A 27,801-nucleotide genomic window follows, 5' to 3' on the forward strand; every position below is an offset into this window, starting at 1 on the left:
GCGACAAATCGACGAAACGGACCCTCCAGCCTCGAAACACAACAATCATCCAACTTTCCATGACAGCTGGAAAGCCCGTGCCGGCGATTCGAAGCGGCACGAGGTCTCCGTTTTCGTGGCAAGTAATAGTGAAGTCGATTCACGGAATAAGAAGGGTCAGCCGAAGCCTACTTTCTTCCTCTTTCTCGTCCCGAAGAGGGGAACGTCGAACGTTCAGCAGAGGCTGGCCCGTCGTAAGTCAGTTCGCGCTAGTCTGACGGACCCTCTCGACGAATCCCGATGGGCCTTCGTCGATCTTTCAACACGAGTCGCGTTTCTACGAAAATTTCACGCTCAACTTGACAAGTTCGAACAAATATCGAAGCCCTGATCGACCAATGTTTTAAGTTTTCTTCAGTTTCTTTGAAGTTCTTTTTCATTTTCTTCGGGTTTCCGCTCTTTCTCCTTTGGATATTAAACACGGTGAAAAATTGTCGCGAATTTTTCTTGCTGAAACCGAGGCCCTTGTGTGTTGACAAGAGGAAAGTCTGACCAGTTCGCCGGAAGTGGACCTCGAGTAAGCTTCCAACGGAGTAAGTATCTTTTGCGTTGAGCGTTTCATCGAATTCAGGATAAGGTTTCGTGTATGGAGGATTAATCGTGCAAGGATGTGAAACTCTATTTCAGGGAAAGTTTCGGCCGATTAATTTAATCGGAAACGTTAAGGTGAAAATTTTGGGTTTAGGAGTGGAGGAAGTTTGAGATCGATGATTCGAGGTACTCGGTTGATGTGGATTTTACAATTGGTTGGTCCAGTCTTTGGTAATTAATTCGTTGGTGAAGTTGACGAAGTTTTAATTGTATTATTAAAATCAAATTTCGAAGTGTTTAAAGAGGATGTCTTCAAATAATTCGAACGGATATGAGGCAAGGTGTAGTTTGGAACAGTGATTGTAATTTGCAATCATTTCAATTTGCTTGTTATATTCCAATACACAGTTTTACAAAACGCGAATAGATAAATAGAAATTAGTTTCGTATCTTTTTATTTCGCATTTTCAACTTCATAGAATTAAGACGTGGAATATCATCGTTTTTACTTATCTGTTAATTTCGTTTCTTCTAATGACTTTTATGTAATTAGAGGCACGAGTCGCGTAAAGCAAATCCTTGCTGGAATATCAAATTCACGAACGAATCACCAGTCCAATAAACTCTGAACTACCTGTGCAGCGTGAGCTAAATACTGAATGAACCAAATTGAAACATCATACCCGCTGTTAAATATCGCATGGCGCTCGTAAATATCGCCAAGTTCTTCCATATTCCAATATCCGCGTCGGTGTGATAATTTGCGCGCCCAAGTGGCTGGGAAATTTCGGCTGGCGGAAAATTCAATTAAACGAGGAATTTTAGATTTTGCCGGAGTAAACAGAGTGTCCACGAATGGATGAAATTTCCATTTCTTTATTCAGCCTTTCGTTTATCGCTGGATTAATAATATTCTTGACTTTTTTAATTAATTATTTACAATCTCATCGGTCACTATAGCAAGTTATTGGTAACTCAGTTCAATGTCGAGTTGAGTTTTTTAATTAAATTATATATTGTTAATAGCATTATATGTTCACCAACAGGCTGCTACTCGTTATTATTGTATTTTACGAACATAACGAACATAATTTGGAGATTTTATATATTTCTACGTATCCTATGCATTGTGCTCGTTTTTTGAGAAATTTCCCATAAATGTGTAAAAAATCTGCATTATATTTTTACAACTTCTGACAATCATAATTCAGTATTACTTTAACAATTCATTGGCATAAATCAGCTCCGACAAAAACGTGCTTCTTAATTTTATGAATCACGAAAAACGAACCGTAGAAATTTAGAAATTTTCTACAAGTAGACGAAGAAAAGTATTTCAATTTGCTCGTTAAAACCATCAACGATCAATTATATTATAATGCAATCGAATAATTCTCACATTCCTGTCGTCTCCACGAGTTTCATTCGAACCAATCGATTAACTCCGCCGTCTCTGTTACGTTCTCCGAGCTGGGTAAAAGAAATTGAAAGTCTCGTTTTGCCAATCAATTTCGTCCATTACGAAAGCTAATACCAACGACGACGGAAAGAACATAAAATCGTTGGTTCTCCTCGTAAAATCACAGCAATCTCATTTATATCGGCTGGTAATAAGCCTGCCGAAGGAGCAATCGTGTTCCATCAATTCGTCGTGCTGGCGAGAATGTTGAAACACTTTCAGAACGGACCAACGTCCGCGGAAACCGGAGAATATTCACGTTTCTAGCGCTCTAGCCTCGAGATCTAACACACTTCCACGGTGTTTTCTCTTCGACGCGATTAAGAAAAATAGCTCAACGTCGTGGAACTGGATCGACGCGCGATTCCTTCGCTTCTCGATCCTCGATATTGGAATTTACACTCTTCTTTTTTTTTCTTTTTTCTCTTTTTACGTTCCCTCGTGGGACGACCTTTCGTCTTCGTTTCCACAGTATTCGAAGTGTGTTTCTCCTTTTTTAAATAGGAAATAATGGTCGGTGGAGAACAGCGATCCGTTATTTCTAAATGAAAAATGCTTGCTTAAAGATTTTTCAGTGCATCGACACTGGCATAGTGACACTAATGACGCGGAAATGATCTCTTATCGTTGCTATCGATAAAGAATGACAAATGGTAGAGAGATATCGTACGAACAAATGTATGAACATTCACGGTCTTTTTCTTCCGAGAACAAATCTTTTGATTTAAAGGAATTTCACTGTAGAAATGTGATAGGATTGTTAACGAATCGTAGCGTAAAAATTGTTCTAGTGCGAAGGATTAATGTACGAGGACGTGATAATTCATCGAAGGTCCTTTTTCGAGAAATTGTACAACATTGTGGAGAATATAAATCGCATATAAATACTAATATTCTTCAAAGCAAAAATTAGAAAGCATTGCTGGCAGTAAGAAAGTGTAGAAAATATGACACGAGAACGTTGATACGAAGTGCGTTGGGAAAACAAGGCTCGAGGGATATGTGTACGTATGTAAATCAGGAAATTGCTACGGGGAAATCCTGTCTACCGTCCAGCAACTTGTCACATATTCCTATCGCCGACTTCATTAAAATATAGAAGTACATTATGTAACACAACTATTACTGATACAATTACGTAACATAATATAGTATATTTCAAACGTGCATTTGTAAATTTCTGCATTTGTATCTGTATCGCAATATTTTCATATTTTAATATTTCTACATTTTTAAATGTTTATAATTTTACATTTCTGCCTGTTCACGTCACTGCATTTCTCTGTTTATACATTCACGCGTACAATGTGATTAAATATTCTTGCTTTTACATCTTTATATCTCCATATTATAATAAATACATAAACTATAAAACGTATCTTAAACAAATCATCAAAAATCTTTCTTCGAAAATTCTCTCGTTATCGTTCAGCTATTTTTTACTCGCCACCGCGATTTAAATAGCCGTAGAAATTCAAATTCCGCAAATGATAAATTCTGAAACGAAGCGCAGCAACGTGGTTGCCGGCGATTTATCAGAGTGCTTCTGACACAACGATTCACCCATAACCAACGCACCCTGTTATCCGCCGGCATTCAATCTGTTACAGAAACTTGATTTGAAAAAGAAAGTATAAGACAATTGGGTTCTTTAGAATGTACCTATAAAAAGAATGTTTCAAAAAATTGTTATTGCCTTGTTATTAACACGATTCATCATACGATATGTTTATTACGAAGTGTCGTATATTTTGTAGCAGGTTTAACAAACTGACCAATCAATGAAATTGTAACTAACAGAATACATTTTTATTTTCTACTTTCAACAAACAAATTTTCATATACCTTTCCTAATTTCTTTCCAAATGATCTAAAAGAAGAAACTATATCTCTTTTCTGGTTTATTTTATATGGAAATAATTTAAAACACTCTAATTTTCAATTATTTACAGAAGATCAGTGATATACGTATAATCTGTACGTTTTATCATACACATACTTTTTCTTTCCGAATAAATCGAATTGCATAAGCGGGTAAAATTTGATTCCATTAGACACTAAAAATGCCAAATATCAAAGCAGATTTTCTATGAATTATCGAAGCAGACGATTAAATATCTAGAAAGCGCATAATTAATTTTCATCGAATCGTTTGATATTCGAGGTTGCACGCAGAATATCACCGAACGAAATGGAATAGCGTACAACGGATAGTGAATCTCACTGAATGCAAGTATGTGGGACGATTTTTATTAACGTGTGCAATGCTCGGTCAAGAAAGTATTCGGCGATTATGTGTGCTAAGTTTTACTCCTCCAGATGGAAAGTATACTTGACACAGATTTAACTTCCACGTGGATATCGAACGCCTAACTTGGACAGCCGAATACGATTAGCTTTTGTTCCAATTGAATATTTGCCCGCGATTTACCAAAGTTCACGGTTCTTCTGACACCACGATTCACCTATTACCCTGTTATCCACCGATATTCAATCCGCAAACTGGCTTCAAATCGTCTCACGAAATGCCATTTCGCGTGCGATAAATTCAAATCTAACGCGATTCAGGTCGGGCATGGGGCTTTCTGATCGCTGTTACGTTGAAAGCAGCATGTTGGAAACGATAGCGGGGAAAAATTGCCGCTAAAGCATCGGACACGTACACCGGACATTACAAATTGCACGATGGTAGCCTATAAATGTCTTCGAGATCGCCACCAGGGCTTTCTATGTTCCTCGTGAGTGGCTGCAAAGTGCAATGGAAGCGGAACCGTGGCAGAAACGCGTTATATATGACGATACTTCGCGACAAGTGGCCCCGCAAAATTACGTCGTTGGATTTCGGAACAATTGTAAGTGAGAGCAAGTGGAATCGTAAGCTTCACCGCCGAACCATGCTTTCCGCCTGTTTGAAGAATTGCCAGGCAATCGAGAGCGCGCGTAAAGGATCTGTAACAGTATATTCTCTTCAATTTTGATCGGGCATGAACCACCGAGGTTAACCCTCAACTACGGATGCCCGATTTTTCCAGCAAATCGATAATTCGTGCGCGCTAGTAACTTTATTACGCGAGAAACGTACGAAATACTTTCGTATTTCGTTAATCGTGTCGTTGATTCTACGTAACGAGTTTCTTGTTCTTTCTTTCCTTTTTTTCAAATTGCTCATATACAGAATTACATTGAGTTTCGGCGTTTCAAATATTAGATTATTTTAACGAACAGTACCCGATTGATACGTCAAGTGGATGAAAAAGCGATTACGTAGAAAATTGTGCATTCATCGGTCACGTTATTAATCGTGGCAATTGTTCAACGATATTCGGTATCGAAATACAATTTAGACACGACAAGATTGGACGCGATGCAAGGAATCCAATATGAGAATCGAATGAAAGGTGTTTCGAGTAAAAGCGAGATACAATTCTATATGAAATCGTGCCTTTCTTACTTGCGATGCAGATATTAAGGAATTGTTTATACCTTTGTACCTGTCAGTTCGCTGAATCCAATCGAAAACTTGTCAAATGGAATAGTAAAAATTCGACTCGCGCCATATATCAGGTTGTCCGAAAAGTTTCTTTCGTTTTGTAAAGAAATAATACACGCATAATGTTTTTTATTTTACATCTGTTTATTGAATTATGCCCGAACATAATAATAGAAATATAACGAAATGGCTCATACCTAATTCGATAAAATAATATAAAACAGAAATTGTCGTTTATCTCTTATCACCTTATGAAACGAAAGAAACTTTTCGGACAACCCAATACTTGGATACGAATACGTAAGGATACAAGTCGAACGAGACCAACGACGTGTATCGTAATCGAAAAACCACTTCGATATTTACAGAGATTGCATAAATCGAGGCTATTTATTATCGAGGCAGCAGAAGAAAAATAGTAAAGATAAAACGAGGCGGAAGTTGGACGAACGAATTCACGGGTTGAGGCTGTTGTTCCATAATGTTACAGTTTACATCGTAAATAACACATGGCGACCGGAAGGCCTGTTCTCCGTTTTGCTTCGTATGGTCATCTAGGTTGCATCCGACCAGCGTGTTATACATTTCACCTTCTTGCTTGTCGTCGCGTGCCGCTACGCGACATGAAACCATTTATTCGATATTATAACGTGTTATGATTTACATATACTGGCTGATAAAAATATTCAGATAATCCTCAGTTCTCGTTTTTTTTTAAAACAGCACACTGAGCGTTATTATTTTCGAATCGAAGATTTTTATAAAATCTATCCGACAAAGGAGCAATTTATTCGTCCGCATTCCTTATAAATTTCAGTACAGTCCAATTATGTTCTTGCTAAATCTGCGATCTCTTGAGCCAACGAGGATTGTGGCGGATTTGCTATTCCTTTTGAAGATTATCAAGCTAGAGTTATTCATTGCCCTCAACTCCTTCAGTTGTTAAATCTCCACGAGATCCTTCAGATTTGCACAGACTTTCCTTCCATCGCGTACGTAATATAGCGAATTCGTATTGCATTTGCCTGGATTTTCTTTCTCTTTTTTTTTAGTATTAGCATCTGTAGCTTTAAGAATTCGGATTAAAAAAATTTGCAAAGTATACGACTCGATGTATGCTTCTGGTTATCGTCATCTGGATTAATAAAGATGACGTATTTAGAGGGATGTATGTTTCAGGTACAGTGCTTTACGTTTGTCTCTCACTTCCTAAGAAATGTTTCTATCTAGCTAATGTAAGAAACGAGGGGAAGAGAGCGGAAATATTAAAATATAATTATAGATCTCTGAAATATTTGAATTTAACTGTGCAGAGGCCGCGGTCGTAAAAATTCCCTCAGGGGTCATGGCGTATCTGAGAGGTGCAGCGACTTAGAATCTATGCCGCAGCGATTATGTTTGCGGAAAGACTGTAATATAACATAATACGAAATATAATACGAAAGGTCTTTGATTGTCCTAAAATTAATACAAAATATAACGTATAGATAGATTCACGTATATAAATTTAATTACTAGTTGAAATATAAAGAGCGAACATTACAAAAATTATAAAGCTTGACAATATTTAGAATTATATCTTACATGTATCCGTCAGATAAAGCGGAGAGTTGAAAATAACAGCGAAACCGAAACTTACGTTAAAAGGGTGGATTTTCTTCCAACATTCTATTAAATACATACACGTAATCCGAGCTAAGCTGCACAGTTGCAGAGAGCTTAGACCTTCGTCGTTTTATTTTCTTTGCTATACTAGAGAAACGCTCGCAAAATCTCGTACTCAAGGAACATGCATTAATAAACATAATTAGAAAATTATATATGTGGGTTCTTAATTCACAGATTTCATCGTAGATAACATTCTTTCGTATAATACGGATATTGACCTTGACTAATTAATTGATTATAAACGAGTTACAAAGGTACACGATGCTTCAATTTTTAATTAAAAACGTACGACTCGTGAGTGGAAACAATCGTTCCATTATATAACATCGCGAAGAATACATTATTAATAACGGTAATAGCATAATCGTCTGGCTTATTAAAGGCGCATACTCATGACAAACCTGGTGCGATTATGTTCGCGCAATTGTGAACGAATACGTAAGAATGATTGTGGGAAGCGATAACTGGCCGAATGGAATTAATCGTGGGAATAAAGGCTGTAATATAATTCCATCTAATTTGACTTTCACTCGTAGGAAAATGACGAAGATTATTGCAGTAAGAATTTTCTTCAACGACAATAAGAATTTTCTTCGTAACAGTCTTCGTAAGTTTTATCCTGCACTTTTCGATAGCCTCGGAATACCTTTCGATGGATTAAAATAAATGGTTTCGAAGGGAAAGATAATAAATTTATTGATTTAATCTTTGAAATATGTCTGGGCTGATCGAAGACAACGTGGAAAGATGTTGACGTTCTTTTCAATAGCGAGGAAGACGCGAATTGATAAGGAGAGCTTCGGTAAATCATATCGCGAATTTCATTCGATCAATTCTGTAGAAGTTTCGTGCAAAAGATAACAAGCATATAGAGTGGCTGACGAAATTATAGCAACATTCTTAGAAATTATTTAGCTATATATATTATGCAAAACATTTTGAAATCTCGTTAACACTGGAACGAGACACCACTATCGTAATTACATGGTCAAATTTGAGACGAATTTGACGATGTATCATAGAAACTAAAACATATTTGTCGGAAGCATACACTTCGCAGAGACCACCTAAGCATTTGAACAGTCAATTCACTATACTAATTATTCGCTATATTAATCAGCCGCAATATTTAATGAAATTATCCTTAGCACTAATTGTATGTTTAAAAATACTGTTCATTCTGTGCATTAATTTTTCATAATCTTTGCAATAAGTGTCTTGTAATTTTACTGTCCTTTTTATTTATATAATACAAAATTAAAATTTATGTAAATTTTATTATTCTTACAACCACGATGGTTAGATCTCGTTACAATGTTAATGAAATTTGAAAAGGTGTCATGCAATTAACGTAATATATTCATAAGAATTTTTTAACCACTGTAAATCCACCGCTTCGCAATCCTTTTCGCAAGAAATTCAATCTTCACGAACAAACTAGACTCTTTAATAATTCTCTTTCCCCGAGATTCTTCGCCTTCAAATTTCCTGCCAATGTTTTTCGCAAACAACGATTCTCGATAATTTCAAGTTCACAAATACTTAAAACATCCCTATAACATACCGAGAGACAACGTCGAATCGAACAAGTTCAAATCCTAATTTCTTCGTTTCTAAAACCAAGACATATAATTTCTTTCTAAATTTCTCCGAAGATTCCAAATCTTTCCAAACTTCCATCTTCCATTAAATTTCTCGAGAAAGAAAACGAAAAGGAAAAAAAGGATGTAATGACTTTCCTTCTAGAAAATTTGCAAAAAATTCCAAACTTCTCTTCTCTTCAATCAAAAGGAACGATCCAAATTTTATATGAAATTTTTCAGGACATTAAACGAAAATCTATAAAATCATCGAATCAGCCTGTTTTTTTGATGCCAAACAGATCTCGTTAGCCTCGAGGGCAGCCGGCATCAGATCCACCGCTGGCAAACAAATCGGAAACGGCAGCCTTTGAATCCATGTGAACCCACCGGAACCGGTGAAACCGTTCGCGTTATTATTAACGCATCGATGGATGCTGTTCATTCGGAATATACGAATGGTTGGAATCGATAGGTTAGCATCCAGTTGTATCACTGCTCGAGTTTGCGCTCTGCTATGTCACAGTTTATGACAATTTTGTTTGTCCTATTGGCAAAAGTTTAGCATGTCGGATATCGTGAAAAATTAAAGAGACTCGATAAAAGTTCGATTTGACGAATTTCACAGGGGAAACGTAGATACGTACGTCGTTGATTCTTAGACAGATCGATTTCCGATTATGGTTTACATACGGTGACTAAAAAGAGTATCGACACGCTAGTGGATTTGTAACACGGTAGCATAATAAATCTCGTAAGATATCTTAGTGCGTATCTTTATACGACAACGAGATTCGAATACTAAATATGAAGATGAAAGTTGATGATTTCGAAGCTCTCGAGCGTCAGCATTTAAAATTTCAATGTTCTCGAATTTTAAAGTTGCGTGTTCCGAAATTTGATGGTTCTAAAAGTGGAGATTCGAAGCTTTCAAAAGCTAAGATCTTGAATTTTAAAGCTCTCAAATTCTTAGATTTAGAGTCTTACAGCTATTGAATTGTAAAGTTTACAGATAAAATTAGACGCTCGAAGCTTTCAAGATCGAGGATTTTGAATTCTAAAGCAGTCAAACTCTACGATTTATAGTCGAAGTAGCATCCGAACGTTACCCGTCCTATATCCTACCAATCCGAATATGTAATAAAAGAAAAAGATTTGTAATTTTACAAATCCAGAATTGTAAAGTTTACAGTGACTACAAAAAAAGGTTTTGTGCCTCTTTATATCTATTATAACATTTACAGATTAATTAGATCCAAATACACGTTTCGTATCATTTGGTAATATTTTTATGCAACTACCAAAATTTGATACTCTGTATAAAAAAAAAAAAAAATGTGAAATGTAGAACACGATGAAAGGATAATCTTCGTTAAAAGATAAGAGACAAAATCCGATTTCTTGAAACTCGGAATGATACACTTGTTTGAATTAACTAGCACAGCTAGTTTCACAAAAGTGAGTCAATCGAGCCAGAACGAATGTGTGCACTATTTGTGTATTATCAGTTAGTAGAAGCCAGAAAAAAAGAAAACTTCCATTCTAAATAACTATGTATCATCTTTTGATGACAGGCATCATCAGCATTACAATGACCGATACGGTATTCAACTTGATGAATTTCACGGAGAAACGTAGATAGAATGGAAGCAGGAATCGAGTTTCACCGACGTGACTTATTGGTGAATGGAACTGAAGCTTGAATGGCGTATTGCGAATTCATTGATGATATCTTCTTAAATGGATCTGTTGAGAGATAGTAGGTTAGTGGGCACTGGATCTTGCGATCATTGAACAGGTCTGATCGATGAATTCCGTTGACTAGTTCTCATTTGAAATTGTGTTTTATTGGATGAATATCAGATATTATTCTTTTCATATACGTGGAGATAGAATATGTAGATATAATTGAACTGAATTTTATTGTATAATGCATGGTGTTCCAATGATGCCTGTCATCAGCATAGTGTAAGAAAAAAGTGAATGATTTTGTATGTGAACAAATAAATGTAATTAGAAATTATAAAAATCGTATATGTATAAATATACTAGTAAAATAATTATATTCGTAAGTTCATTCACTGCAAGATCGCATAAATAAAAGAAAGTTTTAAAATAAGTTGCTCGTAACGCCACATCTCTCTGTACTTTTCAATCATTTTGGTGTTGCGTCAAAACACTATGGAATTAATCAACGTATGCGTCTCACGAAAGAGAGAAATTCGATTAAAATATTACACGCACTTTGACATCTTTTTCATTTACATTCCACGCAGATTACTGTCGCTGTTAGCTCATAAATCTATTCCAATGGAATTAACACGGAAAGGTGCTGATATCTTGGATCTAGATATCCAATTAACAGCCGTTTATCTATTTAGGTGAAAGCAACAAGTCTCGAAGGATGGATCCGTTAGCTGCAACCTTGGCTACAAATACGATTATCGTTCATCTAGATTATACAGTTTCGTTCTTCGCATTAAAATAAAAGAGAATAAGTAAGTACTAGATGAATGTCGGGTGAAATTAATCGATCGACAGGAACATTATTAACATTTCTCAATAATGAATATTTAACAGTCGATTATACCATCTGAAGGACTTGGTTGTCCAAGAACAACGGTTGACACAAATTTAACAAGAGTTAACAAATTGTAAAATTGACAAATTTTACGACAGCATAAAACACAAAGTTCCTCCGTTTATTAAAAATATATTTAATTCTAATGAAAAGTAAGTATATTAATTAGACAGAATTAAAGATACAAATTTCAAATGAGATATCAATGTCATTTATACGTGCAAAACTCTACGGAAAAGAAATTCGTGTTAAACCAAACTATTAAATAGCATTTCGTGATACTTGGAACAGATTTCCATTACTTTCTTCAAAAACACCTAGAGAAAAAGAGAAGCATTCTGTTAAATTGTCTTAAAAGACCAAGCACGCGAGGTGGAATCAATTAAAAGTCACCTGAAACCGGCGACCTACCGATCTTTATCTCTGTCACTTTTCTCCACGCCGAAGGAAACGAATCTTCCCAACTTTCCAGGTTGATATCCTCCAACATCCGCGTTCCTCGTAAATTTAAGAGCCACGTGAAAAGAAATTTTGAATTTAACACTTTTTCGTATGCTGTTGCGTGCGTTCGAATTTTCTGAATTTTACAGCAATATAGCATTATTACATAGCATTATTATAGCATTATTACATATAGCAATTTTACAGCATATTAGATAATATAATTAGCATGTAATTAAGGTAATAGGCAGAAGTCGGAAATGGCGCAGAATGAAACGAAGAATAAAATGATGTTTCACTTTGATTTATGAGAAAATACGAAGTTGTGACATTATGTAGGTTGGTACGTAATCGATGACACAATTGGGTATGAGGCTATTGTATGAGAAAAAAATACGGCAAAGATATAAAACAAACTTTTCTTTTTGTGAAGCTTCGGTTCCGAGAAAATCGAGTTTGAAAGTTTGACAAGTAGTACTCAAACTTGGGTAATTCTGGACTGAACAGGAGTAAATAGTCGACAGGAGTTGAACTACGTGTAAAAATAGGTGAAAAGTGTAGAATACAAATTTTTCGCAAGATGCTTCGTTTTCGTTTAATCGAGCCAATACTCGACTGAACATATTCAAACTTTATTTTGCTTGAAAATGAGGCCTCCGATCGAAATTATTACTCGACATTTCTCACTTATTTTCGCATGTAAAATAATCCACTACCATTTATTTACTGATAGTCCCATTACCTAGTCGATATTTAACCAAATTTAAGTATACTGATAAATTTTCAAACTCAACTTTCTCAAAATGTCATGCCGCTTCTTGGTGTTTACAGTGACAGACAAATTTGCTTTAATTTCTACTTTTATTCCGTAAAGCAATATGTTTATAATTCCATCAGTTTTGGATCAGAGGCCTTGTTTTTTCTATACGATACTGGCTCATCTTCTGTTGTTTTGTGACGCTACAAGCGGAAGGTTCTACTTCTCTCGCGAATAGTGGCGTAACTTGTATTAAATGAGCCGTACAATATCGTTGAAACGACTCGGGAAGATTTCTTCGTAAATTTTAAAAAGCCTCCGCTATAAACATTTACATTGTTTCACTTGTGCCGCCATCGATGCCAAGCAGCGATACAAACAAATTCTATTCCACATTTTCGACTTACGTCTTCACGTAGAATCACCCTGTACCAACCAATTACGAAGTGTCCTGTATATCCAGAAATAAATTTTCATTTTCCGAGAAATGTTAAAAACTTGACGATCTCCCTTTTTCCACCGACTATTCGCGTCTTTTTAAGGACGAAGAAAAAGAATCGCCTCTATCGACGAACGTTCCAACGTTCCTTTAAAATACTTGGCACGTGATCGCCGAAAAAAGAAGAGAAAAAAGGAAGAAAGAAAGGAGAGTGAAGGAGAAAACCGTGTTCGGATAAGAAAAAGAGGGGGTGATTAAATTGGAATTGACGAAAGGTAGAAAGCGATCGTTCCACGTGCGATATTTCTATCCAGCGACGTTCGTTACGTTCGATCCCAAATGAACTCGCGACGGTGATTTTCGATTGCTTAATTAGACCAGGGCGAATTCACGGAAAATTCGCCGCACAATCGAATTTCACTCGGAGCTCGTCAGCAAGTAGGTCGACGCACGCTGCGAATTTTCGTTCCTCTCTCTCTCTCTCTCTCTCTCTCTCTCTCTCTCTCTCTCTCTCTCTCTCGCACGTTCGATAAGCGAATCCCGTGGCCATTTCCATCGAGGAGCTCGAGGATGCCTGTTCCTGTTATCGAGCAAGTTCACGCTGACATTCATAGGCATATCGCGAAAATACCAGTCTCGTTTGTTTCTCGCGGTCCATTGCGCACCCTTTGCCCGTGTCACCTATCGATGTGTACTCGATAATGGCAGCAATGATTCGTGGATTTGTGTACTCCGGAATTCGAATGGAAATCAATTGTTACGATACTCGTATTATTCTGTCTGTTAACTCAGTGGTTTGTTAAAGTTTCCAATGGGACATTTGAAAGGTAAGAGTTTCGCGTTCACGGAGAATGAGAATATTTACGTGTTTCTGACGCTTGGGTGGCAGAAGAAACGTGGATATTCGATGGTTCGAGCGTTTGCAAGGTAAAGACAGTTTAAAGACTGAAGCTTCAAGGGTTTGGCAGATAGGAAATTTAGAAATTTGAAGCCAAATGCGAAGATACTTTTGATCTGAGATTGCTCGATAACATGTTGATATATTTGAAAATTGTTCTTTTCTAAAAAGAAATGAGAAATGTGATTTATGGTGGTCTGCGCGTGGTGGTAGCTCGGAAAAGTATTCGAAGAATATCAGAAGCTTTTTATGTATCCATATATTATACAAAACATTCCGAAATTTCATTAGCATTATAACGAGACACGACTGACATGATTGTATTAATAAAATTTGAATTCGATCTTAAGATGTATATAGAAAATATTTATTGCTAACTTATATTTGGCACAAAATTAGCATACATGAATAGTCAGCTGAAGTATACGATAGATGTTGAATATGGTCTCATTGCATATACTGACTTATTAATATTCTGGACAAATGGCTATTTAAATATTTTTCCAATCTCTGCAAAATATACAGTACATTCTGTTCATAAGTCACTGGACACTTAATAAAATTTGGATGCTAAAAATTTCTTTGTTATGAAAGGGCCTATATTATGAAATAAAAATAGCATTTATTAATTGCTTATAATTTAAAGAATATATCAATCAAATTGTACGTCAAAAATTTTAACAAAACATCTCATATTTTCTTTTTGTATCCTGTCGATTATTATCTTAAAATATTTCTGCTGTAATTGTCTTTCAACTTTCTTTTAACAATTCCTACGACTTGTCTTTCAACTTTGGACACTGTTACCTTATTTCTCTATCTATTGTAAACCTACATAACAAAAATAATAAATAATAAATAGATGCGAATGAATACAAACCATTTCCAAACGTTTATTCAAACTGTATGCGCATATATTTTAATTTCACGTCATAATTTCGGATATTACCGCAAAGTTGCTATACATCGCAGAATTAAACAACCAAGTCGATCCAGAAAATTGCATTCATGTTGCATTGTTCTGATAACAACGAGTACCTGTCCGGTGATTTATGTCGGTGGATGTACGTGTAACTTCTATTGTATATGCATTTTCATAATCGTTAAAAATTCCACCAACATAATCGCGATAGCTGGCTATCGTCACAGTGTCAATGAAATTCCAAAATGTCTCATATAACACACGCAATACGTTCAGGAAAAAGTGTACTTCCGTCAGCCACTGTTCATGATCGCAAAAGATATTAAACGTGTTAGTTTGTTTAATAAAGAGAGTCGATTATATTAAAATTACTGTAAGTACAAGTATAGAAATAATATATTGCGGTCGTAATCATCGCTCACTCAATGTTATTATTCAACTCGCTATTCGACTAACTATTGGGTTGGCAACTAAGTGGTTGCGGATTTTGTCATTAGGTGGTATTGACAAAAGCCGCAATCACTTAGTTGCCAACCCAATATTCGACTATATGACTCTCCCAGAGAGCACGTTCGTCTATTTGTATCGACAAATGTTATTTAAAAAACTTCAAATGTAACTCCGGTTGACGATTACAAATAACAGCAATAATATTTTGTCTGAAGTTAGTTTACCTTTAGACCAAGCAAACCAAAATAACGTTGGTATGTAACATGGCACAGTAATATGAGTTTCTTCCGATTCAAATCTTCCGTACTCATATGCTGCTACGTAAAAATGGCTTGTTTCTGATATTTAAACGCATATCGAGGTAGAAAATCTTGAAGCTATCAAAACTTTCGCTTGCCCTACTATCCTAAACTGAATACAAGAAGAACTGTTATTCGCGCAGTAGCCACATCATCGTGGCGGCAAAGCAGCGAATTTGCTCAAGTTTCCACGAGTGTTCCATTCATTCCACTCAGACGCGCGACGAAAACGCTCGCCGAGTTCCTGTGTCCTCGTAATAATTAAAAAAGTCGCGAATAAAGCTTCTCCACGAGACGTGGAAACGCCTCGAAACGCAACTCGTTCGCGGCCTGGAACGTTCGCCTCGTTCTCGTCTCGTCTCGTGCTCGTTAACGCGCGTACATGCACGCTCGTGCGTTTTTTCTCGCCGTTGCTCGCTCCCTTCTTCAGCTTCTCTCTTACTCTCTTTTTCCATTTCGTCTGGTGGAAATAACGCGGACGAAGCGGTGCTTAGCAACTGCAACCGCGAAAGCAGGAGCGCGGTCGAGCGGAGAAATTGTTTCTGTTTGGACGTTGCGAAAGAAGGTCTGTTCTTTCTTCGTGCAACTTCGTTTTGAAGCACTCGTCGAACTTGCCACTTTCTTTTCAGCTTCAGACAGGTCGACATTGCTCTTCGACGTTTTTGAAATTTCAATGCTAGAGAAATTTTATCGATGACTATGTAATATATTACTGGTATTTAGACCAAAATTTGAAACATATCGATAAATATAATGAAATATAAGAAATACCAAAATTTGACATTCCTCCTTTTCCCTTAAAGGTTGTTCGTTTGTATGAGCGTGGACAGGAGACGAAGTGTTTTGACTGGAAGTTATTTTCAAAAACGATTTGACAATGGTGGTTCTATCCAAGAATCTTCTCTAAAAATTGAAAATTGAATTTTTACTAATTTTTTAAACCTTGTCCCAAATTTTTAATCTTGCGGTGCTGCCAGATTACACGTGTAGTTGCTACAAGGACCATTCACGCGCACCTTTAATTTCCAATGTAGCGTTTTTTATCAGATTCTACATTTCATTTTCATTGCATGAAATGCTACTGTGAATATACAGTAAATACCAAATAATTCAATTTTGTTAATCTACATGAACCAACTCGTTGCACAAACAAATCGTACGTGAAACCGTACGTACAGTGCTTCCTGTTAATTTGCCACAAATTTTAAGAAACAAAATTCGCTAGGTTTGATCAAAATTCAGTTTAACAGGGTCAACCGTGAAACGGAAAAACTTGTTAGAGCGTAAGTAACCGTGTTTACTCAATTTGAAAAATTGAAACTTCGTCTGGATGTAATCACGGGACGTTTATGGGAAATAGATTTTGTTAAATAGCGGGACGAGACACGTTATAAATTGTAAATGGAAATTACACGTTCATATAACGAAAATACGAATTCATTTGCGGCGAACTGGAAGTTGAAACGTTGTTCGAGCATTGTTTAAAATTATAAATGTCAACGTGGTGATTAAACGCAACGATATTTCAAAAACGAAATACAGACATGATAAAGCTGTTATGCCGTTGCGATTAAAGATCAAAATGAATTTGTACATTTTTACGAACTTCGAGAAATGCGGCGGAAACATTTTGATCTGAACCGCAACAGAGGAGAGTTTATTATTCAATTTCGGGGAAACAGTTTCTCCGCAATTAAGCCCTATTTACGCTATAATCTACGTTTCTAAAATATACAATTTACCGCCTTTGGACCAAATTACAGTAGAGCTTGCCTTGTCCGAACATCCATTATCCTAAAACTCTATTATCCGAACATAATATTTCCCAGTAACGGATGCCTTTTTCCGCTTCAAGTATGTACACATTTTAGTGCTCGTATACAAGGTGATCTTTCCTTTATTCGGTTGGGTGAATTCTGATCGCAAGATATTAGCGTGAAACTAATAGCGTTCTAACTATCGAGACAAGATACGATACAATGAGAAGACTCGAAAGTGATGTAAGTGCAACAGAATTAGCGAAGCCACAGAATTAGCGGTGTTGGAAGAGCCACAGTCGGGAATATTAAAAAACGACGTATTTACGCCAAATCTCCAATTTATTTAGCTATTCTACACGTCGTACAATCAATTAATTGCTATGGCAGGCTGAGTCGATAAAACTGTTTGTCGAGATAACTGAACTGGTGTTATTAGAAATGACACACACGTCGCTCTTAACACATTCAATGATTTATTGAGCCATTCATTTGTGCTTTATTTGGTTAACAAAATATCTGAAGCACGTAGATATCTTTCATGTTGACGACGGTAGAAAAGCCGCAAATGTACTGCCTAGCGTTAAGACGTAACGAAATAGTTTTGTCGCGATAAAGACGATAATAACGGCGAGTTTACACAAATGAAAACAGCAAACGAAAGTGGTAATGAACAGGTGGCTTCTCACACCGAATCATTCGAGGTATTCGAAGAAGTGTTTCCATGGCTGAAATTATGAGCTTACGTATGTTTAAATAATTATGTGACTTAACAACTAAAAAAATACCGAGTCTATAAATATTTAAAGAAAGTATCAATCGATCTTAATCTACGTTCGAATAAATGAAATTTCATATCAGAAAGGTGATTGTTTCGTTATCCGAAAATTCCATTGTGCGTCTCTCTGTTAGTGCGGATAAGGAAGGCTCTATTGTACATTGAAAAATGCTTTAAATTATCGACGCATCTCTATGATCTTTTGTCACCAGAAAGGTCTTGTTAAATTAAAGAGCTGAGGTTTCTTTCAAAGCATCGCCGTAATACCGTGAATAGGCATCGGTTAAAAAGGCACGCAGTAAGACTAATCGGGTGTGCGGTGTTTGACGAGCAAGCTAAAAATCGTCATAACTTTCCCTTCGTTTAACGACGTGTATTGCTTTTCATTCAATGGGCGACCTAAAGGCGATAGACAAGGCAACAGTTAGCTGCATTAAGCTATGCATATTAAGATCCACGCGTACTTTCGTGGCTGTTAGGAGCGAATTATAACGACCCAGATTCGCTAACAAGGAAAATGGGCGCATTGCTCAAAGTAATTGAACGATCTCGTGCCTGGAATATGAGCCAAATACTCTGCTTTTCCAAATATCAGGATTGAAACACGTGCTTGGAAATTTAATTACGTAAAATCGTTATTTAATAGCTAGTTGGATTATTATGAGTACAGCATAAAATATTAAGGTACTTCGTTAGTAAGGGGAAAATACACGCATTAATTAGTTTCGTAAATTTATTAGAATGTTTAGAGTTACGTTAGCTGGAGCTGTGTAATAACATATTAATTACTTTATACGATATGGTAATGTTAATTGCCACGTGCAGGAATATCACGCGCGATTATTAATTGAAACATTTTGTCAAATGATGGCAATAATTAAATTGACCTGTTAGTTGAAATAATTGGTAAAATATTAATTAACCACTCACTTCTGAAACCTTACCACTGAATTATTTATTGTCATTTTGATATACTACTATATCCGTGTCGAATAATTTGTTAATAATTATTTGTATAGTAAATTGAAATAAAAATCGGTAATCAAATATTAAAATGTTACCATTCAAGCCAACGATATTAATTTTAACAATGGTAATCTGATATTTAACATAAAATATCACATTACACATAAAACATGTATTTTAACGATAAGTACATTCAAGATAAATAACACGTATATGACACCAAAATAATATTTGAAAAAATTTATGAAATTTATTAACACTTTTATCTATTTGAGCAAATCGGAAACTCCGAACATTTTAATAGTCGCAAGAAGCAATCGTTGCTTATTTATCAAAAGTCATTCAAACTTAGAAGAAATCTGATTCCGCAATTAAATGGAATATTTCGATCCGAGATATGAAATACCGTTGAAAGTGCCGCTTTAAAATAATATCCTCTCATATCCATTTCTTTCGTCTTCCGCTTTCTGTTAAACCCGTTATAAATTTTCCAAACGCCGGCTAAATCTATTTATCTTCAACCCGCGACCAGGACTCGAAATATCTTCTGGTTATTCCCCACTTGCAGGTGCTCGATGCAAGTGCCACAGGAAACTTCGGTATCCAGGGATTATGGAAGGTTTTCAATTAAACTATCCACCTTGGGATCATATAAAACGAACACCGAAAATCCATGTATTTACGCCAAGTTTCTAATTTATTTAGCTATTCTACACGTCGTACAGTCAATTAATTGCTATGGCATTTCGCAGGCTGACGAGTCGATAAATGTTTGTCGAGATAACTGAACTGGTGTTATTAGAAATGGCACACACGTCGTTCTTAACACACTCAATGATTTATTGAGCTACTGATTTGCGCTTTATTTGGTTAACAGAATGCTCGATAATTATTTAGTTGTTTATTTAGATGTCATCGATTTATTTATGAACTTCACGCGTAGTAACAGCGATCAATTTTCATTATATTCTGCAGCTTAAAGGACGGATAATGTAATTTACTATTGAAATAAATTACTTATTTATTATTCAAATATTATTATTAAAAATAAAGTAACTTATTTATTATTCAAATAAATTACACATTTATTATTAACACAAACTATTTTATCTTCCTGATTGCACAGTAGAATTTCTAAATTCCTTTAGCGTAATAATATTTGACCTGTGGTATTTTTGGTATCACAATGTAACGTGAATCAAAGATTTCAATTTATATTTTTGATTTTCCCATTGTTGGATTTAAAAAATATTTTTATAGTAGAACTTGGTCTTCTCCGAGTCTCAAAGAATAAAACTTTCGCCTAATTTCCTTGATGTTTTTAGCGTTTGTTAAATAATATAACCGAGCATATAGAAAACTCCAGGCAGTCGAATAATTTCCCAGGAAAACAAGTAGCCAAATGTTAATTGAATAGCTGCATTTTTGAAGCGAGTTGGCCGACGTGTAGATTTTATTTTGACAGATTTCCAACGCGAATTACGAAGTTTCTCGATAGCCAGCGTAACAAAAATTGGACACGTTACGTTCAAGTTTTACAAAGGGGGGATGAGAACAGTCTCTGAAGCGATAAATTAACGCGAATTTAGCTTGTAACTAAAGTTACTCCTCTCTAATTTAATATAGGCATGTGCGTATTTGAAACATCTTTTTAGCATAATAATATATTAAAATATTTCTAATCTATCGTGTTATGATTCTAATCGTGATTAATGGAACATTCAACAAACGAATTGTAGTTTTTATATCGAAGTAAATTTTATAACAGGTTAAAAAGATGTTTTACATACTTTTGTAAACTCATAATAGATTCTAGTTTAGAATCCCAAATTAACTGAGTTTCACTTGTACAAGTAAGTTAATTTTTTATTCGCTACATTCGCTGAAACATCATAACGACATACTGCGAAACAGTCAGTAAATTGAAAAAGATAGTCAGATGAAAGTTTGAAATTCAATCGAGAACCAGTTTGTATCAAAGTTTGTAAAGAAATATTGGATTCTGTTTTAATGATCAGGTCTGTATCACGTGATCTACGAATAAGATTCCAAGTTTACATAGAAAGATATCGAATAAAATTTACATACACAACCATAACAGATTCTGCGATCATGAGACGTGCACATATTTCTCAACCGATCCCGAGAAAAGCAAACGACACGCGTGAATCGCGCTGCAACTCGAGTGATGTTGCATCGTGCAATATGAATCACGCAGAGAAATCCACTAATTAAAACCATCGAAAGAGTTGTTGTAATTATCCTGACAAACACAGCGGCTACTTACCATAGCAGGATTAATTAACGTACGAAGGAAGATACATATTTATTTATCTGGCGAAACGTACGAACGATCGATGGCCAGTCTAATTAAACGAAACTTCATCAGGTGCAAATACGATCAACGTGAAATTTTATTTATATAAAAGTCTGACAAATGCATTGTATAAATTGTTTCTCATCTTATTTGGGTAATAAAAGCGTCATTTATGTCAATGGATAACAATGACATCTGAACAGTGGAAAATATCAGAAATCTTAACTTCATCTCAATGCTGTAATATTGCTAATTATTCAAATGTTGGACAATCATTTTATTGCAATATTTTTCACGAGTAAAGCTTCATCATCCATGCAAATATATTTTTGCATTTTTCAGGATAAGTTACATAGTTAACGTGTAATTTTTGTATTGTTCTGAGCATTCAAAAAATCAGAGAAAATTCTAAAATGTCTATCAACGTCTTTACTACATTATCAATATTAATTTTTGAGCCAAACGTTTAATAGATTCTTTAATAAAAAATAGTAATTTGCTTCGAAGAAATTTACGAGCGCGCTCCGGATGTAAACGACCCAGGCTGTTTATGGAAGGCTAAGCAAGAAGATAGAAACAAGAAGTTTTGCAATCGTTGATTATAACTGACGAGATGGTATATTCTTTTAAAGCGAACACCGTGTAAAATCATGCAAAGAACCTTTTAACGTGATATATAGTAACATAATATATACTATGCAATATCAGATGTACAAATAAATAACCTAAATTTATCAGCGAAACTCGAAGCTCATTTATGTTCAGTCAAAGTATTGATCGTTGCTTTCTATAACTTCAAGCCATCTATTAGGCAAGTGGTGAATTCCATCACGGAAAATGTTGTGATCGAATTCGTGATCCAATCGTCAGGGCACTGGCAAAGGAGAACGTTCAGTGAAATTGCCGAGTGAAAACTCTAAGCCACACACTGTTTCTGCGACAAAAGATATTACAACGAGTCTTGTTTGCGACGTCTTGCAGCAGCCGGCTTATTCGTTACATATTACTCCTTCGTATTACTATTTGTTCCAACACTCACTTCGAACCAGTGGATCAGATACAGAAACGACTCGACGGTTGGATCTTGTCTAGAAACACAGAATTTTTCCATTGTCCACGACAGAATTCATCGCTTGTCTGGTAGATAGTTTAAAAGTTACAAAAAGCATGGGCGAATGTGTTTATTGAGCAACTTGCTGTACATTTTTTTAAATGAACTTTGAGTTTCGCGGGAAAATGTGGATTATTTATTTGCACATCTAATAGTATAACGTTACACGTGTAGAATTTAAAGAACGAAATTGCAAAGAGAAATCTCTCGAAGAAATTACGCGCGATCCTTTAAAGCGAACACTCTGTATATCAGAAGCATACATCGATCGTACAACATCAAGAAAACAGGATGCAGCTATTTTCGACGTAAGTTCCGCTCGTACTTTCTTCACGAGTGAAAGATTTCGTGCAGGCGCGTAGAAAACCGAAGGATCGTGGTCGAAGGCGATTAATTGCAGCGTGTCCCCCACGGACCATGACACGTCCAGGTGAAACGTGAACAGCGTGTCTAGCAGTGAGGCGTACGAACGAGGGTCTCGATGAATACCGAGCACGAATATTCTATTTACACTTTCTTGAATATGAACGATACGGAACACGGCCATCTGAAAATGTCTTACGCGCCTTTCATACATCTGGGTCATGAAAGTGGTATCTTCGAAATCGAAATTGTCCTAAATAGTATCGATAACTTTTTCGTCGATCGAAATCGACAATGTACTGTCATACTTATGCAAATTAATCGTTGAATTGTAAGGCGTTGCGCTTTCTGTTATTTCGTATGAATAGATTGCTTAGGCGTTTACGAGAAACTTAAACGCGTAAACGTGTGTAGAATAGGGAAAAGTGTAGAGGAATTTAGGGAGGATACGCAGAAGGATGGACACATAGAAAATATCCTGCACGAACTATTCGTTGTAATCTTTAGAGGACGCAACGAATCGTTGTTTAAATTCTGTTTCTTCAGTTGCGCTTATTAAAATGTGAATCGGTGGAAATGTTAGTGGTATACTTGTAAAATTTGAAAAGCTTTAGTTTCTTATGGAATATGAAATTCTCTGCGAAGGCGAAATAATTGCTAGGGACTTTGATCGATTTTATTTTATGATATTTATGATTATTCTAATTCAAATTCTTATTTCTCCCTCGGTTTTACCTCAAGAAAGACTCGTAGCTTAACGCGGTTGAACAGAAATATTTATAGTTGTCAAAGTTCACGACACGAACCGAATGGACATCTAACATTTTCGAGTCTACTGCATACGTACGAGACTACGAGCAACTTTGCTACTAAAATTAGAATTCAAAGTGACATTGGACGATTTATAACTAATTAAGGTCTCGTCTTCTCTTGTTCAATAGCAATTACCACGTTATAACCTTGTACGTAGAACCGACTAACTCAGCGCATGGACCGCAGCTCTTGAATATGAATATACACGCTGCTGAAGTCTCATTAATTACAGGAAAACCTATCGATAACAATTATCTGACTGGAAACTGACGTAACTATACTACGCAATAAAATAATGAAAATCCAATTATTATATTAAAATCTTCGCGTCGTAGAAACATTGGATCTGTTTCTGATCAACGTTTCTGATCAAAGGTTCCTTGATGATTCAGTTGCTTGAGCTCGTGCAACGACAAAATCTAAAAATGACGCTACAAAGGGTCGACACAGCTGTTAAAAGACTTGTAACGAAATCTATCGTTAAAAAAAAGGCGCTAACGGATCCCTGATGAACGCTGTGTTGCATCCTGTTTCGTCAGCAACAGCGGCGATCGTTCGAACGCGCTCAGATACCCATCGACCATTATTTCTCGTGTCTCGCGTTGTAAATTGAGAGAAACGCGACTCGATCGCCGGTTTCCCGCGCGATGACGACACCAGATATCTTCTTCGACGAGGACTGCGCCGCATGGTGTGAGTGTTTTGCGGTCAATGGGGTGTGAGACGCGTTCTTATTAGGCGCCAAGTGGACTGCAATCTCGCGGTAATTCGATTGGAGACCGCCGAGCGTGGATGAAAAGTACGTTTCAGACGTGTTGCAGGAATTTTCAGCTACCTCGATCGCCGAGACGCTCCGTGTCCTACTTTCTTTCTGTTCGAACACCTAATGAGTTCGTAATCCGAATTGTAAATTATTATATTAATTCTTATAGGTATTTATGCACATGAATTTTCATTAAGATTTCCCTTTTTCTGGTTTTACTTGTGTAAATGGAATTTCCAATTTGCAGATTCCGAGCGTAACACGCAGTATTTTCTTCTTACGTGTGCAACGATATCTTTCATATAATTTTTCCTTTTATTTCTGGTTCATTCGATTTGATAGCTTCGTTTGTATATTGTGTCTTTTCTTTCACGTTCGTGACGATTTTTTAAAACATAATTCTAACGACGGATATGCGTATAGTTTATATAAGCTCGTTTCATTTTCCGTTTATTTTTGACTCGTTCGATTGGTAGATTCGTCCGGACGATAAGTTGTATTTCAAACATCTATTTCCTTCAAATTTAGTCATTTCCCTAATAAAAATTTAGAAATAGTGTTTCTTTTCTTTATTAATAAAAATAATTGGAAGTATCATGGAGTGATTGTATTTAATTGCTGTTATATTCACTATGGGAACAAGCATTTCCTGCATTCTGGTTTGTATTGTTCTTACCCTTGGTTTAAGTGTAAGTATAATTGTATATCTATGTATATTCATATAACCGGAATGCAAAATTAGGTTCGGTAAATCGAGTGCTCAACAAGATTTCATTTAGATAAGTGGAGTTCTACCAGCGAGTTCTACTAACAATTATTGGAAAAATTGCGCTGACCTACGCATCAGACGAAGATGAGATACATAGGATACTTTCTTTAAATTTAAATACTTTACTACCTTCGATTATGTAAATGAAAACTATGTAAATAAGATAATCGAAGTGCTTTCGACGCTCGGTTGAATACTTTGCATATTTGTATTAGATTGTAACATTAGATTGTTTATTAATTACACCAACCTTGCGTGTAGTTGTTAATTATCGACTGTCTAATGGAATATTTGAAACAATACATTATAATAGATAATACAGGTTGATTAATATTAATCTCTCAAATAATATCATTAAGCTATTCAGAACAAATTCTATGAATAAGTATAATACATAAAACAATAAAAACTATTATTTAAAATAAAAGTCATTGATCGAGAAATCCGAAACATTCTACGAGCAATAATTTTAATAAAAGTAAGTTTCAAATTTGTAATTTAGACGTAATGCACAAGGTAATACAATACATAAAATTAGCCGTAAAAGTACGTTCAGACCTTCGCTTTCAACTCGTGCCACTGTTCTTAACAGAACAACGTTTCTTCTTTAATTATGTTTGCTCCTGCCTGTTTCTAGAAACAGCGCGCACACTCGTGAAGGCAACGCCACTTCCTTCGAGCGTGTAAAAGCTTGGAAAAAATTTAGTCACGTTCCAGGTGGTAGGGGAAAGTTAAATCATAGGTCGTTGTACATTGACTCGAAATTAATTGCAAACCTTTCGTTCTCGATCGTTTTAATTATCTCGTTACCCCAGTTGGATGGAATTGATTCAATTTGCCACGCTCGTTTCTTCTTTTCGCGTATTTGTTTCGCCATCCAAAAATACGCTTCGACGATTTATTTTATTATTAACCGACATGAGATCTAATCATGGAAAACGATTAAACACGTGGAGTAAAAAGTATATTAAATCAGGTATAATTCATGTAATATATAATTTATACGCGATCACATATAATTTATATAATTCGTATATAATTTATGTACATTTTATATCGCAATTATAACAGCGCGTTGATAATTTAATATTTATAATTAATTTATTCCGCCACATCTAAAACTATCATTCGTAGAATATAATTGGATCTGTGCTATATATAAAAAGACATTCTAAGAATTTGAAGATCGTTTTCATTCAAGGACGTCCTGGAATCGACCATATTTGTACTTGTGTTTAACTACACTTTTACTTCAGTATTTTCTCTTTCTTTTTATGGTATTGCTCGCTGTTCCTGCGATTATTTCTTTCGATAGCCTTGCACTATGAAACCTTTCCATTCGTAGAAACTTCCAGTTTTAGGAATTGTTTAACTTAATCGCGTTAATCGCGATTAATTAATTGTTTCCTGAAAAATATTAATACAATGCATAATGTTTTTCTGATCTGTTCGTTATACTATCTATCGGTGTACACGTAAGTTCCACGGTGTATTAACTTTATCGTTTCCCATTTCACTTAACGTCGAGCATGACTAATGGCTATTATTTACTCGTGTTATAATCGCTGTTTATCGGAATTGCGGAAATGCGCTATAATATCGGCGAAGAAGGAATTATTTGTATTTCTAAACAGACATAAATAAATGAAATAGATAAAATAAGACAAAATGTTCGACAAGGGGAATATCATTTTTCCGACCGAGTGTCTACTTGTTTCCATGAAAATAGATTTTGAAAGCGTACGCAGCTCGCGTGTGATTTTAATCTGCCGCTTTATGGATCATGGAACTCGCTAGAAGTTTCTACCGTTTTTACAACGTAAAGAGTGCAAGGTTGAAAATGTAAGAAAATTCTCAGCTAATGTTCGACTTCTTTCTTGTTAATTGGAGAACCGTTAACAATATCGTTACATCAAGAATGCCTTCCTCTCCTGAATAATTGGAGTTTCTAATTTTTCAAGTATTTTTAAGATTCCTTTAATTACGAACTTTCCGCATCATACGTGAGAATACAGTAATAAAATTCGTCTCCGACTTATTGTATTTTTCATATTAAAATTTGTTGCTTTCGAAGCGCTCTGTATATTTTCAATCATTCATACTGCTAAAACGCTAAAATTTCATGCTGAGTTTGATCGCAATATTTTAATGTCAATATACGTATAAATTTTGATATTTATTCGACACATTATAGAGGAATACCAAAGTAGAATAGTAGATAGAAATGTCACCTGAATCAAATATTTTATGTTTAAAATATCCTCAAACTCTCAGATTACACATTCCTAGGTGAATAATTTATTCGCATTCAACGTTAATTTAATGATTATTAAAAGGAGAAAGGATAGGAATTAAAGATATTTTGCAAACGAAATATTCCATTTTTAAAACATCTTGCAAATCTTAGATTAACCACTAGCATCACTGATACATTCACATATGAATAATTCATTCGTATCGAGTATTCATACATTTTCAATGATCAATCTGAATATCGAGTACCACGGCATTCGAACACGAAATGATGAAAACATTTTAGATATACTAATCTTCGAATAAATTAATTTGTTTCAGAATTTATTAGAGAAATGCTAAAAAAATGAATAAAAA

General features: G+C 35.5%; 1 protein-coding gene across 1 annotated transcript in view; it reads left to right on the forward strand.

Moving 5' to 3' along the window:
• Window positions 1-204: 204 nt before the first annotated feature.
• Window positions 205-27,801, forward strand: part of LOC126920508 (uncharacterized) — a 50,311-nt gene continuing 22,714 nt past the window's right edge. The window contains exon 1 of the mRNA XM_050731022.1: window positions 205-572. The gene's annotated coding sequence lies outside the window, so the exon portion shown is untranslated. The remainder of the gene's footprint in view (window positions 573-27,801) is intronic.

The sequence above is a fragment of the Bombus affinis genome, chromosome 9, assembly GCF_024516045.1.
Source record: "Bombus affinis isolate iyBomAffi1 chromosome 9, iyBomAffi1.2, whole genome shotgun sequence".
Classification (NCBI taxonomy): Eukaryota; Metazoa; Arthropoda; class Insecta; order Hymenoptera; family Apidae; genus Bombus; species Bombus affinis.